The 18,686-nt window shown below is 33.5% G+C and overlaps 1 pseudogene; it reads right to left on the bottom strand.

Moving 5' to 3' along the window:
• Positions 1 to 47: 47 nt before the first annotated feature.
• LOC140810150 (serine/threonine-protein kinase D6PK-like) lies at positions 48 to 4,217 on the bottom strand (annotated as a pseudogene).
• Positions 4,218 to 18,686: the final 14,469 nt, after the last annotated feature.

Raw genomic sequence — 18,686 nt, 5'->3', positions numbered from 1 at the left:
CAAGATTTTGAGAGATTTTAGGTGTGATTCACCACAACTTTGGATAATAACAGTTATTTTATTTTCCACGGGTAGCATATTCTTTGAAATACATTTGCACCATATTCTATATATCAGTAACAAACTGTAACTGTAAGAAGAAACTTGAGTTAAAATGGAAATTCCTAGCTGTAATACTTCCACATTAAAATTTGCTAAAACATCTCAAATTCTATTTCATCCGCTCTAAACTCAGGGATGGTGCTTCCCAAATCGAAGAACTTAGGAGGCGTTGCGCATCGAATCAAAGCCCAGTTCAGACCTTCAAAGAATGGGTGTTGCTTGATCTCTGCTGCACCCTTTGTCGAGCCCAGTCTATTCTCTGGTTCCTTCTGTAATAACTGTCTGATCAAGTCTCGAGCACGAGAACTCACCATAGGATAAGCAGGAAACTCGAGGCATTGGGACGACACATTTGATATAGTATCCTCGTTGCTTGATCCTTTGAAGGGCGTCTTGCCATATAAAAGCTCGTATAGAAAAATCCCAAGTGTCCACCAATCCACTGCACTCCCATGGCCTTCCCCCTTGATTATCTCTGGAGCCAGGTATTCATGTGTTCCTACAAAGGAGTTGGACCGAGCATTTGTCGGGCTCGACTACAAGTTGCGGCAATGGAATGAATTGGTCAGGGTTTAGTTTTCGTGTTTTGGAGGCTGCGAGTAAAAATCTTGGTGTAAAACAAGATAGCTGCCATGATGGTTGGAGGCAAAAATGGTCGATGCAGCTAGAACCAGAGCATGGACTGGACATTTTCTTTGGGGGTTCCGAAAGTGGCGACGATGAGTTGAGCAGCACAGGATTTACGGTGCATCTAAAAGACAAGTCAAAATCTGAGAGCATGATATGCCCATCTTCTCTAACCAATATGTTTTCGGGTTTCAAGTCTCTGTACACTACGCCAAGCATATGAAGGTACTCCAGTGCAAGAAGGACTTCAGAAACATAGAACCTGCATAGAGTGTTGAAACACAAATCCAGTTATTATTCCTTAACAAGCCTTGTTAATAAACCTCTGAACTTTGCAAACACGAAAAAGCTCTTGTGAGAAAGTACAAAGTCAAAAGCTGAGGACTTCGGGTCCTATACTTTCTAGCATGCTCATTGAAGTTTATGGTGAAGTTTACTTCTCCAATTATACGTCTGAAAGGGCTATTGGGAAACTACTGTTTGAATCTTTACCTGACTGCCTGCTCAGGAAAACTCTTCGTGGACTGCTTTTGACGGTGCACATGAAGATCACCTCCCGGACAGTGCTCCATAACCAACAACAAGAATTTCTTGGTTGTAAAGTGCGCATAAAGTGTGGGGAGAAATGGGTGATCCAGCATTTCTAGTATCTCTTTTTCAGTTTGAGCCCTCATAACTTTCTTTCTGCTTGCCAAAAAATCATAATCCATTACTTTCACAGCAAAGAGGCAAGTAGTGCCAATCAGCTCAGAAAGATAAACTGTCCCAATATCTCCACCTCCAAGTCTCTTCAACAGCTTGAAGTGTTTCAAACCCAAGCTTCCGTGCTGCTTCTGAACAGAGTGTAAGGCTTTCCATCTCAAGTCTTTCGACATGTGAGGCCTATAGCCACTGCGACTAGACATACTTACATAACTTTCGTCGCTGTTACTAGTCGTACTGCTGTATTCCCCTACGCTACTTTTTGAGCTTTGAGATATCTCCCCTCTTTCCCTTGATCTCGATCTTTCATCAGCTCTTGTCAATACAATCTTTGATTTGCTTATGATACTAGGACCAAGATTGTTCTTGTTTCTTAGACGTTGCTTGTTAAAACCAAAAACCCTGCTTGAATGTTCGATAAACTTGCTTTTTGAAGTAAAACTTGACGATAGAAATACAGACTGTAACCTTTCTCCCTTGTCCTTTGCACTCCTCGTGATTGAACCCTCCTCAGAGATAGGAACTGTCTCATTCAAAACAGAAAATTGTGTGTTTCTCTCAGATATTCCTGTAATGAATGAATGTCCAAATTCAGGTTTTTCTGAAATATTTAACGAGATTCTTTCCGGTATTAAGGATAACTCTTTGCTTTCATCATGGGGTTGATCAGATTCACTGGAGGCAGCCCTGTATAACCTATGGATAGCTCCTGCATATGAAGCGCCAGGTGATGCTGACGGTTTTGACGTTCGTTTCCTCATTGCGGCCATTTCTGATGCTTGAGAGATGCATGATCCTCTCAAGGCTTGTTTCAAGCTCCCAGACTCTGAAGTTCCGACACCAGAAACTTGAGAAGGGCCGATTCTCATCGGTCTTTTCATGGCTCTTTTACTAAAAGTACCTCCAGCATTTCGCTCTAGCCAGTCAACATCTAGACTAGAACTTCGCCTAATATCAATCGTATCAAAAAGTTCATTAATTTCATCCTCTATAGAGTAGTACTTCTTCCGAGCCTTTCCTGAATGCCACTTTCTATTATTTCCACCGACTCTTTCAGTTTCGGGATTGTGTTTTTTCGGTTAACTCTACTATTTCACAACTCCCAGGCAACACATTTGTGATTAGAGACATCTATACCAACAAAATTTAGTCGTAGAAACAAAAGAAACCGTCTATCAATCTCAGACATGCGCTCAAGTGACGAAGAAGCCCGGGTCTGGAAAGCTAAACCAAAATACTACAGGGGATCCCTCAATCATCTTGAATGTTGGAGCCCTCAACAAGGCAAACTTCCTAGGCTGTATTCATTTTACAGCACAAAATATCGGTTAAAGTTTAACACTTCCAGGAAATTATGAGCTAAAATTAGTTGATTAAGAAATGCTATACAGCTATATTTTGCACTTCCATTCTCACTTTCTAATGATTTTGCCATAGATGAATACAACAGAGAATGAAAGTAATTGTATATCAATTGAAGCAGATAATAAACTTACTTCTTCAATATAAATCAAGAATAGAAAAGCAGATACTGTATTGCACAAAGCATTCACATTAAGAAATTTGACCCTCATTCCGTTATCTCGAAATGGTTTTAAATGCCGTGAAACTGGCTATTTGAATAATTTCCCACGACTTAGTTAAAACTGAAATTCATAGCTCCAATTCAAATAATTCATTCTGTTCCCAGATTTTCTTAAAATATTGTACAATCTTCCATGAAAACATATGCTGTTGACCATGAAGCTCACCCATCCATTTCCTCTAGTTTCTTGGGTCTCATTCTTAATTTCTCCAAAAATTTGATATGTATCCATGTAAAAAACTCAGGAATTTAAAAAACAGTCCTCCGCTGATTAAAATGAACTAACCATCTATCATCAGCTTTGAGAAATTAACAGAAAACTAGCGAAAGCCAAAACATACCAACAATAGGATAATAGTAGGCAAAAATATAAAAAATTCGTGAACAAAATATTAAGGGAAAAAAAAGAAGGAAAAAAAAAAACAGCATTAACCAATAACACAACTAAGTTATTTTCTTCCTTCGAAACAACAAATGCCCATCAAATAACCGGAGATGGAAAGGAGAAGAAAGAAACCACTATCGCTCATTATTTCTTGTTGCTCCATCTCTGGAGCAGTAACATGGATAAACCAATAAATTGGAGCACTTGCAGACCAACTGCTATAAAAAAAAAACTTAAGCACAAAAAAGCAAGAAACTAACAAGAAAACCGAATTTAAAAAATTACTACCAATTAACCTAAAAACGTAGTAGACACACAAAGATAATAGATATTGATTCTGAAAAAAGAAACAGAGAGACAGAACTCAAAATGGTACCTGATGAAATGATCAAAGCATCAAGAACCAAATTTCCAATGCTCTCTTCAAATTTGAAACAGATCAGAGGCAGAACCGCCAGTATATTTGGAAAAGTTCATAGCTTTTCCCTCCATTAAGAACACGAGGAACGGAGGGGTCGAGTTTACAGGCAAATTGATTAAAGGGGAGTAAAAAGAAACAGCCCAAGTTTTGTACGTTGAGTGGTGGAGATATAAGGAAGAAGAGCGTATGAGAATGGGAAATTCTTGATTCAACTCACGAGAAGAAACACTGTGGTCTGTTTTTGGTCCTGCACCGTGAATTATGATGATGTTCATTTAATTTGTGCTGGCACTAGATTGGCGGAAAGTGGAGTTGAAAAATGCCGCAAAATAAATAAGCTTCCAGATTTTGTCTCCAGTAAATCATACACACTATGCTAGGCTTGTGAGTGTGGGATGTAGGGGGGTTGGAGGAGTAATGCATGAGTTTTTTTAGTATAAATTTTTTGAAAAAACTCAAAACACCAGCATTAGTGGATGTTGCCCATGTAGTATAGTAGTAGCATCCACTGTAAGTGGTAAAGGCGGCATCCGTTTTTATTGACAGCTGACATTGGACGCTCTTAGCGTCGCAACGTCTCCTAACCCATCTAAACCAAATTCTGCTACATGTTGACCAAATACGACACTAGGTTGAGACCTAAACGTTGATAGAGCAAGTTGGAATCCATAAAAGATATAATCGTGAGCCAAACAATGTTGGCTTAGATATGGGGCTCGTTTTACAAATCTAGCCACTGATGAGGATGTTTTTAGGAGTGATACTTAATCGGAGATGTCACATAACGAGTCTGAAGAAGAAAAGAAGTGAATGCCGACGAAGATGTGAATACACATGCAAATCTTGATGATGTGACATCATCTTGTCAACCACCTCGTGAAACGTTACAGAAGCAAGTCGTATAATTTCTTTTCAACACTTCCGAAATACCATCATTTTTTAATAAAGTTTTCGGGGAAAAGCATCATAATTTTGTCGGTGTACCTTCTGAAATGTGAACAAGCTACTATAATCTGGAGAGATGAGATATGCGTAAATATGTTTTTTAAGGATAAGAATGATCTTATTACATCTGTGAAAGACTACTCTGTTAGAGTTGTCAGGCGTAAGTATCATGGCGTTGATGGCACATGCATTTTATGGAAATTATGGTGCAGAAATGATTCTCCTACGGTCATATGTTGATGGGGTTTTCGAACTTTTTTCAAGTCGAAAACGAGTTACTGGAAAATAACAAAATATGGCGTGTCTCACACATGTATATTTATCACTGTCGGTATAGACTATCACAACTTGAACAGTGATATGGTAGCACAAACGCTATTGAGAGTTGTATGATGAGATATTTCATACGAGATTAAGTATATCATATAAAATGTGAAAGATAAATATGGATATTAAATCTCGTATATAAAAGCATGACGAAGTTTGAAATATACAGTGAAAATTGCTTATGGTCTATGGAAAAGCTCCGTGCAAAAACTTCCAAAATATATGTGTGTCATGTCCAAATATAATTAGGTAACAACTGTGAAGTGGAAACTTCTCAGACCAAATACAAAAGCGATAAAAGACATTGAACAATTTTTTTTCTAGACATATAAGACGTTCATAGATGGGTTTTGGCACTTTCAAAAAAAATTTAGCGTCGATGGTACACATTTATATATATACAAAATACATATAGAAAATTTTGATCGATGTCACTCTGGATGTGAACAATCAGGTTTTACTGCTAGCATTCGTCATTGTGGATGAAGAAACATCTGATTCCTGACAATGGTTCTTGGAGAATCTTGGTCGACATGTTGTTGGTGGTACTAATGGTGTATGCGTGATTTTTTATAGGCATAAGGGAATCGTGCGAACAACTGAGAATTTACCTTATGTTCAACATCCTCATATATGTAAAACATCTATTATAGTCACTAGTCACAATCAATTGTTAGACCCCAAATTATCGAAACATCTTATAACGTAACAGTTGCTTCGCCACATCAAAATTAAAAATGTGTGTCTCGCATCACCATTGTTCAACAAAAGCAATAATCAACTGGTTTTCAAACATTAGAAAATCACATTGTAAAACTCATATTTCTTAAGTATGCAAGAACACGATTGTGTAAACAATTCCCAACATATAACTCTTACAATATCATCAGTAGTTCAAAAGAAATTATTGTTGATATATGTATCACTTTTTGCGTGTAAATAGAGGACACTGAGATCTTCTAAACCTCAATTTTCTTACATTTTAAAATAAATTGTCAATATAGTAGGTTAGTACAAATATTCTAATAAGACAAGAAATAATATACATAAAACTAAAAATTAAAAAGTTATTAAGAAAAAATCAAAAATAATAATGTAATGTGCAATAAAAAATTGAATATTTCTTTTTTCAACTGCACGAAGACTTATTTTTCTGTTTAAGTACTTTACTGATAATAACAAATTTGCATGAATCCGGAAAACATACGATGAAACATGGCGATCTTTTAAACAAAATTAATGATGAGACCTTTCAAAATTAAAAAACCCTCATTTTGAATAAGATTCAAAATTAATATCAAGACCGAAAAAGAGAATTATAAAGGTGTTTATAATTTCCATGTCTTCCATCGACAATGGATGCATGATGAACGCTACCCTTTCTCGGGGCTCGGTTCATATTATTGGGGGGACCTGGACACCGGAAAGCTGTGACATCCATTGACATGGTGATATGAACTACGTGGAACTCCCATTATTTCGTCTCATATTATTGAGGGAACTCATGACGACCGTCCATTAAGGTTCAACATCGATGGGTAAGGCTTGACACATAAAGATAAACAAAGTCATATTATTGGGTCCTAATCAAGCGTGAGACAAAAGTTTACGTTAAGGGTTGCATGGAGATGCAACGGGAAACTACCTTTTGGAAATTATGATTGGCTGATATTATTCGGTATCATAATTTGCTAATTGGACCTTACGTACCTTCTGAGGAAAAGAGTTTTCCATTTTCACTAGAAGGTAGTGAAAAATGTCAAAACATTGGGAACGAAAATTTCTGAAGTAAGAGTTCATACTTTATATCTTATTAAATATTTTAAAATAGTCATTAACATTTATCTGTTTTACTTTTCAGTACAAATTTTGAAAATGTCTTCGATTCGCAATCTGCTATCTGAAATACCCGACAAACACATTTTAACTGGACCTAATTACCTCAATTGGCTAAGAAATTTGAAAATCGTCTTGAATTCGGAAAGGATAGTGAAAGGATCGGTTATACGGATAAAAAGTGTTTAGAAGGGGGGTTGTGTAATGCCCAAGAATTATAGAATTGATAAGACAAGATTATGAGATGTTTCATGGACAGAAAATTTGAATTTTGAAAATTGATGGACCGCACCCGCGGTGAGGAAGAGACCGCACCCGCGGTGGAGTGGCAGTAAGGTGGGGTATTTTTTTACCATAGCAACACCGCACCCGCGGTGCCAGACAGAGCGCACCCGCGGTGTGGCTACAGTAGACAGAGCGCACCCGCGGTAATAATCAGAGCGCACCCGCGGTCGTTGAATTTTGAAAAATAAAAGGGCTGCCGAAGCTTGAGCGCACCCGCGGTGCAACATGCAGTATGAAGTTTTAGCCACTTGTTTGACATGCAACTGAACTATATATATATATATATATATATATATATATATATATATATATATATATATATATATATATATATCTGATTCTCACGATTTCAGAAGAAGACTGAAATCGTGAGTTTCCTCTCAAACCTCTCTTTAGAGCTTTTCATTGATATAAATTAGGATTTTGAGATATCCGTGTATCAGAATTTGAATCAGAAAGCAGTATCGTACTCCTCTTGCTACGGGCTACACAAGGACGTAAGTTTTATTACGTTTTGAGATATTTTGGAAATATGATGTTGTCAGAACTGAATATGATTCAGATATGATGTTTCTGCTACCGTAGACGTTGTGTAATCGAAATCAGATTGATGAATAGACTGTTTATACAATTATTACGAATTTCGAAAGATATTGATTTAGATGGAACACTAGATTTGTATTGTTCTTGATTTAAGAATAGAGAGATGATTATTCTTATGTGTTCTGGATAAATTATTCAGTATATTTGTCAAATCAGATTGAAGAAATTATACCGTATGTCTGTGTTATGAATTTCAGCATATCTTGAGTTGAATTGAATAGATATTGACATGCTAGAATTAGAATGGCAATGATATGGTATTGAGTATGAATTTGATATGATATTGGCGATGTTGAGTTGATGAGTTTATCAAGACTGTATTATTATACCGTCGAAACATCAGTTGATTTAGATTGATCAGATTCAGTAATGATTTAGATTTCATCGTGATATCGTTGATATGAATCAGATTGTATCTTGTTCAGACATTGATCAGATTATGTACTGATTTGAGTATTGATCAAGAACAGGTTGTGATTGGAGTTATTCACTGATACAGTGTATTTGATATTGTCATTTCAGATTTGATATGAACAGATTAGACTTCGAGACTTCCTCTTCGTCAGACCAGGACGACAAAGGTATAATTCATGTGATTATAGGGAATACACGACTCGAATCAGATCTGATTGGAGTTTCTCAACCAAATCACATCTAGATTTATTGTTTATGTTTTGATATGTTTTGATTCGTTTATAGATTATATTCAAATCTCCTGATATGATAATGCTGTGTTTATAGATTTATATACAAACATTGAGATAGGAGAGTCATTGACAATTTGTCAAAACTAGACGTTCGGTGTATCGACGCATAGGAGCAGACATATATGATAAAAACTTATTTTCTAAAGTTTTGTGAATATGAATAGGATGCTAAGCTTTATTTATAAAAAAAAAAAAAATCAAGGATGCTTTGATAATCGAAGTTGGGTTGGAAAAATCATTCAATTCACCTGTTATATAGTATCAGTCATGGTCAAAAATCCTGAAACGGACACACAGTTGATGCTGCAAGTTTTGAGCATGCGAATCAGCAACTGGACCCTGCAAAAATTACAGGGTCTGAGTAGCGTTTTGCAGTATACTTCTAAACACCAGCAACTATTTTAGTTTTGATTTTTTAAATTAATAAAAAAAAACTGTCATGCATGAGTGGTGTATAATAACAAAAAACTCATGTTCATGTAAGTTAATTTTATAAAACAGATCTTCAATCTGACTCGATTTACAAAAAAAATATTATTTTTCACTTAAAGTGTGAATCAGGTTTACCTGTTCCATGGAAAAAGATATATAAGATTGTCTCAGAAAAGACTTACTCGTATAATATTAATAATAATTCGAATAAAAATTACTTAAAACTATTAATATGATCACCATAACAATAACAATAACAAGGAAGCAAGTTTTGCTATTGACATTTAATTATCTATATTGAAGAAAGACGACGTAAATAATCCAATAACTTTGTAACAAATTTTTATTATTATTATCACTGGGGAGGGGGACAGGACGAACTCTGAGTCCCCCTCAAGTTGGCGGACAAATGAGATCATTGGGCTAAAAACCCGGTTTTTTGTAACAAGTTTTATTAATGATTAATGACAATAAGAATATTATTTCAAAAATTACTTTTTGACAAAAAAAAAAAAAATCAGATTTTGAATAAAAGATGGACTTATTTGGAAACAGAAATTTAAATAAAAATAAAGCTCGATGAGCTTAAAATAAAATTAACGTCGCAGTGTACAGAAAAAGCCCAATATTTTTATAAAAAGCGGGCCATCTTTGATATTTTATAGTCTTTTAAGGTCCATTTGTAATCGCCCATTTTCGCAGGTGCACAAGTTTTTGGGCTTTTTTTAAAAAATATAATAAATTTAAAAAGTTTTTATAAAAATATGGTAATTTGAAAACGTTTACAAAACTATGGCAATCCGTGGGAATCTGCTCCGGATTCTACAGCGACGGTTTCTTAATCCGTCGCAAATAGCGACGGCTTCAAACCCGTCGCCCTAGGCGACGGTTTAATAATCCGTCGCTATTGGCGACGCTTATTAACCGTCGCTGTTTCTCTTCCCCCTTTTCTATTTTATTTTGTTTTAAATAAGTCTGAATCCGGTGCAGTGAAATGCGGATTGTACTAGTTTTATAAACACTTTCATTTTACAACATTTTTATAATGTTTTATTTAATTTATAATATTTTTAAAAATGCCGACAAAATATTGCATGATATTACTGTAAATAATAATATTGACGGCGTGCGATTAATGTACTCCGTTAATGTCTAGACACAATTTTTTTTTAAATTTTTTACTACTAACAGCAGCGCATATAAACATGCACACTTTTAGTAATACTATTAACGACGTGTTTTTATTGTGCGCTGCGAAAATTGCATATGTTATTTTAACAGCACACATAAATGCATTTTGCGGATATTACTATGCAATTTCCTGTGCTGTTAAAATTACATATGCAATTTTCGCAACGCACAATAAAAACACGTCGTTAATAGTATTACTAAAAGTGTGCATGTTTATATGCGCTGTTGTTAGTGGTAAAAAATTTTAAAAAAAATTGTGTCTAGACATTAACGGAGTACATTAATCGCACGCAGTCAATATTATTATTTACAGTAATATCATGCAATATTTTGTCGGCTTTTTTAAAAATATTATAAATTAAATAAAACATTATAAAAATGTTGTAAAATGAAAGTGTTTATAAAACTAGTACAATCCGGATTTCACTGCACCGGATTAAAACAAAATAAAAAAAATATAAAAGGAAAGGGGCAGAGAAACAGCGACGGTTAATAATCGTCGCCAATAGCGACGGATTATTAAATCGACGCTATGGGCGATGGGTTTTAAGCCGTCGCTCGTTGCGACGGATGACAAACCGTCGCTAATGGCGACGGATTAAAAAACCGTCGCTGTAGAATCCGTAGCAGATTCCCACGGATTGCCATAGTTTTGTAAACGTTTTCAAATTACAATATTTTTATAAAAACTTTTTAAATTTATTATATTTTTAAAAAAAAGCCCAAGTTTTTGTTTCAAGTATATGTCTATATTATTATACCGGTTCAAATAAATATATGTTATCCTCAAATATATATATATACTAGCATTTCACCCGTGCGATGCACGGAGTGTTGATTTATATAATTAATGATTAAAATTAGTAAGTATTAATGTTTTAATAATTATTTAAAATACTTAATATAATATAATGAATATATTTAAATTTTAAATATTATTATAAAAAGTTATCATATCAAAATATTTATGTCATTTGAGATAACACTCAAATGATGAAAATAATATTCTGTCATTAAATTGACTTATTTATTTTGTTTAAGTGAAACTGTTATTAATAAATAAAAAATAAAAAATATTTAAAAAATCATATATTATTTGTTTATCAAAATTTTAAATAATAAATAAATAATTTTTTGAAATTAAATTTTTATGTCACTTATTTAGATGAATAAATTTATTTAATTTTTGAAAATATTAAAAATATTTAAATTAAATTTTTATTAAGATACATATAATAAAATTCTATTAAGATATATAATAATAATAACATTTCACAGGCAGTTAATATACCAAAAATTAATGACAATTTTTAAAATAGTTGAAAACTTAATATTATATTAAAATTTGATATTTTATTTAATATGATATAAAGTAGTAAAAATTAACTCTATAAAATAACACACAACTTAAAAACATAATTGAAATAAAATAAAATGATATAATCAATGCAAATACTTAAATGTAGTTTATCTTTTCAAAAAACATCAAATTTAAATTTAAATTTTAAAAAATAAATTTAAAAAAATCACATTTCAATACATATTTATTTCTTATTTGTTTCAAATATTCATATATTAATAATTATCATTTTTCTTTTTTAGCATATTAGTGTTGGCGGAAACTTTTTAAATAGAACAAAAACTATGTTTATATATATATATATGACATTATTTGAGAATATTTTTCACTCTTTTTCATGATCGGACGCTTGATTATTTCATATATGTGTGAACCACATAAAATAAAAAAATATAAATAATACATATATATCAAAAAAATAAAATATATGGAAAAAAATTGTAGCCTCTTGGTAATGAAAATAATAAGTTACATTTAAATTGATATAAAAATAATAAAATTCAAATAATAATTGAAGTTATCATTTATTGCATTACACCTATTTCGAGATTTATTATATCTATATCTTTCTTTTTTTAGCATTGTCATTTTGGCGGGAACTTGCTATGTTAAGCACAACTCAGCTTTTATATATACTAGTTACTTTGCACACGCGTTGCGTGTGTGTACAATCTTTTTTATCATTATCGATGGACTAAAGTGAAAATTGACAAATTATGGAGGGACTAAATTGATATTTGAATGATTGAAATAAAAATAAAAGTGTGTTGAAATAAAAAAAACAAAAAAACAAAAGTATAATATTACTATAACTGTAAGGGTAAAACTGAAAAAAAAAAGATGGTGTCTTCCTTGGCAGTTTTTATAAGGTGCTCAGCCTTAATAAATAGTATAGATATACTCAATATAAATAATTATCCTGATCAACTATGGCAAAAAATGTTCTGGAAATTCATATTCGAAATTATGCATTTTATTATAAAAAAAATTACTTGACATCAAATATTATTATATACAATAAGTAAATATATGTGTAATTGTGTGTTAGAAAATATATAAATAATAATGATAAGATCCGGGTAAAATGGATGAGCAGGGTCGGGTGCTCCACCGGGTCAAATCAAGAATTTATAGTGTTGTTTAGGAAAATGAGCAAGGTAGATGGCTTCGATCGTGACCTGCAAACAATGAAAGGAACTCGTGAATGGGCGCCGGAAGGGTGTCCGGCGTGACCACTCCGATGCTTAAGTCAGCAGGGTTGTCGAGAGGGAAACTTAAAGCAATATGTATGGACGCTTGAGAGTGAAGAAATTTCAGACCTGTAAAATGTCAACGGTACCTGCTATTTGAAGAGGAGCTAGGGTTACCTTGATGCGCGTGCTCACCTACTACTTGTACCCTCGGACGTTGACGGCCTGTCGGGTCCCTTTCTACCCGATAGCTTCGTGGGTACTCCAAGAATAAGGGACGTTGACTGCATGTACAGTCCCTTTCTTCTCCATATTTTCGGGGATATGTTCAGGCGAAAGACGTTGACTTCCCGCCCAGTCGTTTTCTTCCCTACAATCTATAAGATCCTCTAAGTAAGTTACTCGAGTATTGAGCCCTCGGCTTTAGCATGAAAGCCCGGTCCCTTGTTGCCCAGGAGGTAAGTAGATACCCGGTCATGCATGAAGCGCCCAGTCGCGTGGGTAACAATCGCTCTCCCGTTTTCTATATGGGCTACTCAATGAAACTTCCCGGGTCCTCCATGACCCGGGCCCTTATAGGGGTATCAAATAATATAATCTACTTAAACAATCAAATTTTGTTATGATGTTCTAAGATAATATCAAAAGAAAGAAAGAAAAACGATTGCCGATAGCTTGTATGCAACTCATATTACACCAAAATATTAATTCGGGAAATATCATATTTGTATAAAAATTTATATAGGTCAATTATGTGAAACAGATATTCGATCCGTATCTGTCCCAATCCTTGAAAAAATAATTTTTTTTAGTATCAATTTTTTCTTTTTTTATAAATATGGATCATGTCAATTTATCTCACATATATAAATATGTCAGGCTGTCTGGAAACTTACTCTCATATTTCAGACCTGATTTAAAAAAAATCGTCTATAAATACAACTCATATGACATCAAAATATCATATTAATATTGTTAATCAATTCCATAATGAGTACCGTTTTACCAACCCCAGCTCCTCCAAACAGTCCGATTTTTCCCCCACGGCGATAAGGGGCTAAAAGATATTGATTCGAAATTTAAATATATTATACTAATATCTAACTTAAAAAAAAAAATCGAGTGGTTAGCGATATTCTCAGTGATAGATTAATTATTTACTGTGACGAGGGCAATTCTATCCTACTCTGGGAGATTTACTCCCTATCACTAAATAATATATACATGTATAGCATTTAAAAATTACTACAATAATTTTATTAACATTTATAAATGGGTAGAACATAGAATTTCTTATAATAATTAAATTTTAAAATATTGATTTTTTACATTGCATATGATTCTACCACAAAAATAAGAATAATAGAAATGAAAATCTCAAACCTCAAACGTAAAAGTATTACTATCAAAAAAAATTTCAAGTAATTTTTAAATATAAAATATTAAGTTTTAAATTTTGAGAATAATAATAATAATATAATGATATAACACATGTTATATACATTAAACGAAATTAGTTTAATGATTAGTCATTTTTGGTTAAAGCGGTGTGAAATGTAATAATAATAATAAAAAAAAGACACACGTAAGAAAAAAAAGTAAGGGAGTATCTCACCCGATGTAGGATAGAATTGACATGTGACGATGCGATGTTTTGCTACTGAGACGAGGTGAATTCATTTTTAAATGAGCATACACCCATACCTGACAATGAATGGACAAGTAACAAGCCAGTTTCCTTATTCAACGAGACATATATGCAGGTCATTTAATACATCCTTCAGCCAATTAATTTTGTTTATCTATACTTTCTCCGGGATCTTCGGACATAAGTTCCTAGATTTTTAAAGTGTTGATATCCGAGGCTTATGGGGTATCAACACTTTAAGAATCTAGGTACTTATGTCCGGAGATCTTGAGAAAGTACAGATAAACAAAATTAGCATCGGGTACCAACACTTTAAGAATCTAGCTACTTATGCATTGAGTTTTTGGGTTCAAGTGTTTGGCGAGGCGAAATAAACTACTTTTCAGGGGTGAGATATTTTATGAGTGACGGTGCATGAGCATGAGCTAGAAGTCATGCTGGACCATCCTAACGACTCATGACCAATAGTGGTGCATGTGTATGGGCCGAGACCCATGTTGGTTCAGTCTAATGACCAATAGTTTATTGCCTAGCTTGATTTGTCGTGTGTCGTAGACAATTAGTTGTGTTGTATAATTTTCAAATAAAAACATAGGGCTCCACTAGTTGGTTGTAGAGTAGGCAAAACAAATGAATATCACGTGAGAGCTTTGACATATATGTACATATGTCGCAAAATTGATTATATGATAGAATTAGTGTTTGGCCCATATTGTTTGCTAATCCACGCCTTGTTGCAATAATAACTTGTGCATTCGGTGCCTTCGTCATCTCTCTCCAAGATGCAGGCATCCACGCATGCAATGCAAAATCCCTTTTTTGACTTATTGAGTTTACGAGAACATATCAAAGAGAGCAGCCGTGGGTTCTAAGATTAAAAAAAAAAATCTTATTTTGCTTTTGCTTAATATATATATGATTGTGATTTGTGTTCGTCCACATGTGGCAATTTCAAATAATAAATATGAAAATAAAAAATAAATTGAACATCTAAATTTATGTGGAAAATTTCTAAAACTTATTAGGATAAAAACCACGAGTAAGATGAAAATAATTTTACTATATGGTATACAACCACTCACTGTGTTTCCGAAGAGAACGTATACTCTCTTAATACAGGATAACAAAGCATTTCACAAATATTATAGAAACTAAGCATTCAAATGCCATAAAATGAGAGAAAATCAAGAAGGAATGATTTCAGAATGAGGAGAGAAAAATAGAGCTTTTAGTCCGTGTGAAAACACGTATAAAAACACATTTTATCTGTCTGAATTTTCGTTCGTCAATTTTGCCAACTGCTGTAAAACCAAGTGTTTGTTTCCACTTCATTTCATGCATATTGCCAACATTTCTCCCACTTGAAGATTTGAAAGAGAATAAAAAATGTCTACACTCATCCTTTCAATCTTGCCATCAATTGTTGTTTATGTTCACCACTCAAACTTATCAGTGTTCACTGGCTTGGTCGAACATTAGCTATATTATTTTTTTGTATGGATCATCTGCATATCAACACTTCCTTCTTCTACTACTTCCCGTACAAAGTGAAATTGGACTTTAATGTGTTTAATCCTGGAATGAAATGCTGGATTCATTGCAATGTGCAAAGCACTTTGATTGTCACAAAACAAAGAAACATTCTCTTGTTTGTATCTGATCTCCTCCAATAACATTTTAATCTATATTGCCTCATTGCAAGCTTGAGTAGATGTTATGTATTCTGCATCTGTTGTAGATAACATCACAACTGTTTAAAGTTTTGAAACCCAATTTATTGCTCCTCCTGCAAATGTAAACACATAATCTTTAGTAGATTTTCTCTTATCGGGATCACCTGCATAATCTGAATCGACATAGCTTTTGAGTGTAAAATCTTATCTTCCATAACATAACACAACATTTGAGGTCCCTTAATATATCTAAGGATCATCTTAACAATAATCCAATGCTCTTTTCCAGGATTCGCCATATACCGACTAATTGCTCCAACTGCTTGAGCAATGTCCGGTCTTATACAGATCATGGCGAACATCAAACTTCTCATATGGTACTCGAGACATCTTCATCCTCTCTGCTTCACTGCTAGGACACATCTCGGAGGATAACTTGAAGTTAACAGGAAGAGAAGTCGAAGTTGGATTACTATCTTGCATGTTGAAGTGTTACAAGAATTTCTTTAAATAATTGTTTTGGGAAAGCCAAATCTTTCTGTTACTTATGTCTCGGTAAACTTTGCATTCCTAGAATCTTGTTTGCTGGTCCCAAGTCCTTCATATCAAATTCACTAGCCAACTGTGATTTCAATCCTCAAACCTGATCTTTTTTGGGGTCTGCTACCAACATTTCGTTCACATACAATAGAAAAATAATATAATCATCATCAGGCCTCTTGAAATATGTACAAGGGTCAGCATTTAGCCTGTTGTATTCAAGGCTCGTGATATAGGAATCAAATCTCTTGTACCAATATTTCACCGTCTGTTTGAGACCGTACATAGATTTGTTCAACCTACAAACCAAATTCTCTTTGTATTTTTCCGCAAAACCTTCTACCGGAGCATATAGATTTCTTCTTCAAGACCTCCATGAAGAAATGATGTTTTCATATCTAGATGTAGATCAAACACCGTACACAATGTCAATATCTCATTGAAGTAAATGTCTTCTTCCGAGCATATCTTTTTACCACCTATCTAGCACGATGCCACTCCACTTGGTTATTGTCATCACGCTTGATCTTACAGGCCCATCTGTTGCCAATCGATTTCCTTCCTCGTGGTAGTGTAACAATATCTCAAGTTTTATTTTTGTCTAATGCCTCCAGCTCTTCTTGCATTGCTATCATCCACAAGGATACTATCACATTTCACTTTTCATCGTATGTCATTTCCACCGATCTATCTCCAATAGCCGCCAAACAATTTTCCTTTCTTAAAATTGTTCGTATCTTTATTTTTCACATCTTAAAATTACTTCTATTGAACTTTGTTGCCTCGTATCTGTTCGCCATTATATCTACAACAATTTAGTAGACTTGACAAAATAATCACGCCTTAATAAAAACTCTTTAAAAAAATGTCTGATAAAGAAGATCAATCTAGACTGCAACCACATAGCATACTTAGAATTTTAAGAAATTTTAAATCAAGGCTCTGATACCACTTGTCGGTCTCACGTGTGACAATTTGAAATAATAAATATGAAAATAAAGAATAAATTGGACACCGATATTTACGTGAAAAATCCCTAAAAATTATTATGGTAAAAACCACAGGCAAGATTAAAAAAATTTTACTATAATATTTTATGGTGTATAACCACTCACTGTATTTCCAAAGAGAACACATACTTTCTTAATGCAGGAGAACAAAGTATCTCATAAATATTATAGAACTAAGTATTCAAATACTATAAGATAAAAGAAAACTCGAAAAAATGATGATTTCAGGATGTGGAGGAAGCTCTATTTATAAAAAAATTTGTCCATGTGATAAAAACGCATTTTCTCTGTCTGAATTTTTCTTCATCAAATTTGCCAACGGCTGCAAAACATGTTCAAAGTATTTGTTCCCACCTCATTTAATCCATATTGCTGACAATTTGATATGTAACTATTTCAATAATTTTGATTAAAATAATGATTTTGTTATAATTATTTAAGAATATTATGTTTATTTACTTTATTTATTCGACCCGATAATTGTCCAATGTTCGGTCTCACCCTTGCACCAACTAAACCCAGACGAAGGACCGAGATGTGGCTGGTTGCAGAAAGCAAGCTCTCCCAGCATGTGAGGGAAGGATGTGAGGTTGAGTTGTCGTATGATAATATAATCATAAATAGAAAATAATTAGTTTTAATTGTTACATTTTATGAACTTGCAATAATAGGAGTATGGTTGATTTTGTTCTCAAAATAGACACAAATTCATGTATAGAGTTACATATGGACGAGAATCTTTGACAATGACGTTACATTTTTTCATTTAACAATTTTAGTCCACTGAGAGTGTTTATTGAAAGGAGAATGTCACTTCAATACCTTTGGATAGAAAGATTTGTATATAATATAATGATTTGAAATAACTTTATTAATAAATTTATTAAGATTGTAACTTGAATTTTACTCTGCCTAAAAACTAGTTCGCTCGAGGGAGTAGGAGAGTTCTACATCAGTTGGATAAAAATCTCTAGAAGTTGTAAATATAGACTTGGACAATCCTCCTCTCTTGAGCAATCTTTTTTGATTGAATTATGTTCAAGTCCTAATATTAACAAACTTCACATAAGATTGATTTAAAATTCATTGTAATGACTTAAAATACAACTGCTCAAAA

Source organism: Primulina eburnea, chromosome 13 (genome assembly GCF_022965805.1).
Source record: "Primulina eburnea isolate SZY01 chromosome 13, ASM2296580v1, whole genome shotgun sequence".
NCBI lineage: Eukaryota > Viridiplantae > Streptophyta > Magnoliopsida > Lamiales > Gesneriaceae > Primulina > Primulina eburnea.
The sequence above is the reverse complement of the archived record's forward strand: the minus strand, read 5'-3'. Positions and strand labels throughout refer to the sequence as shown.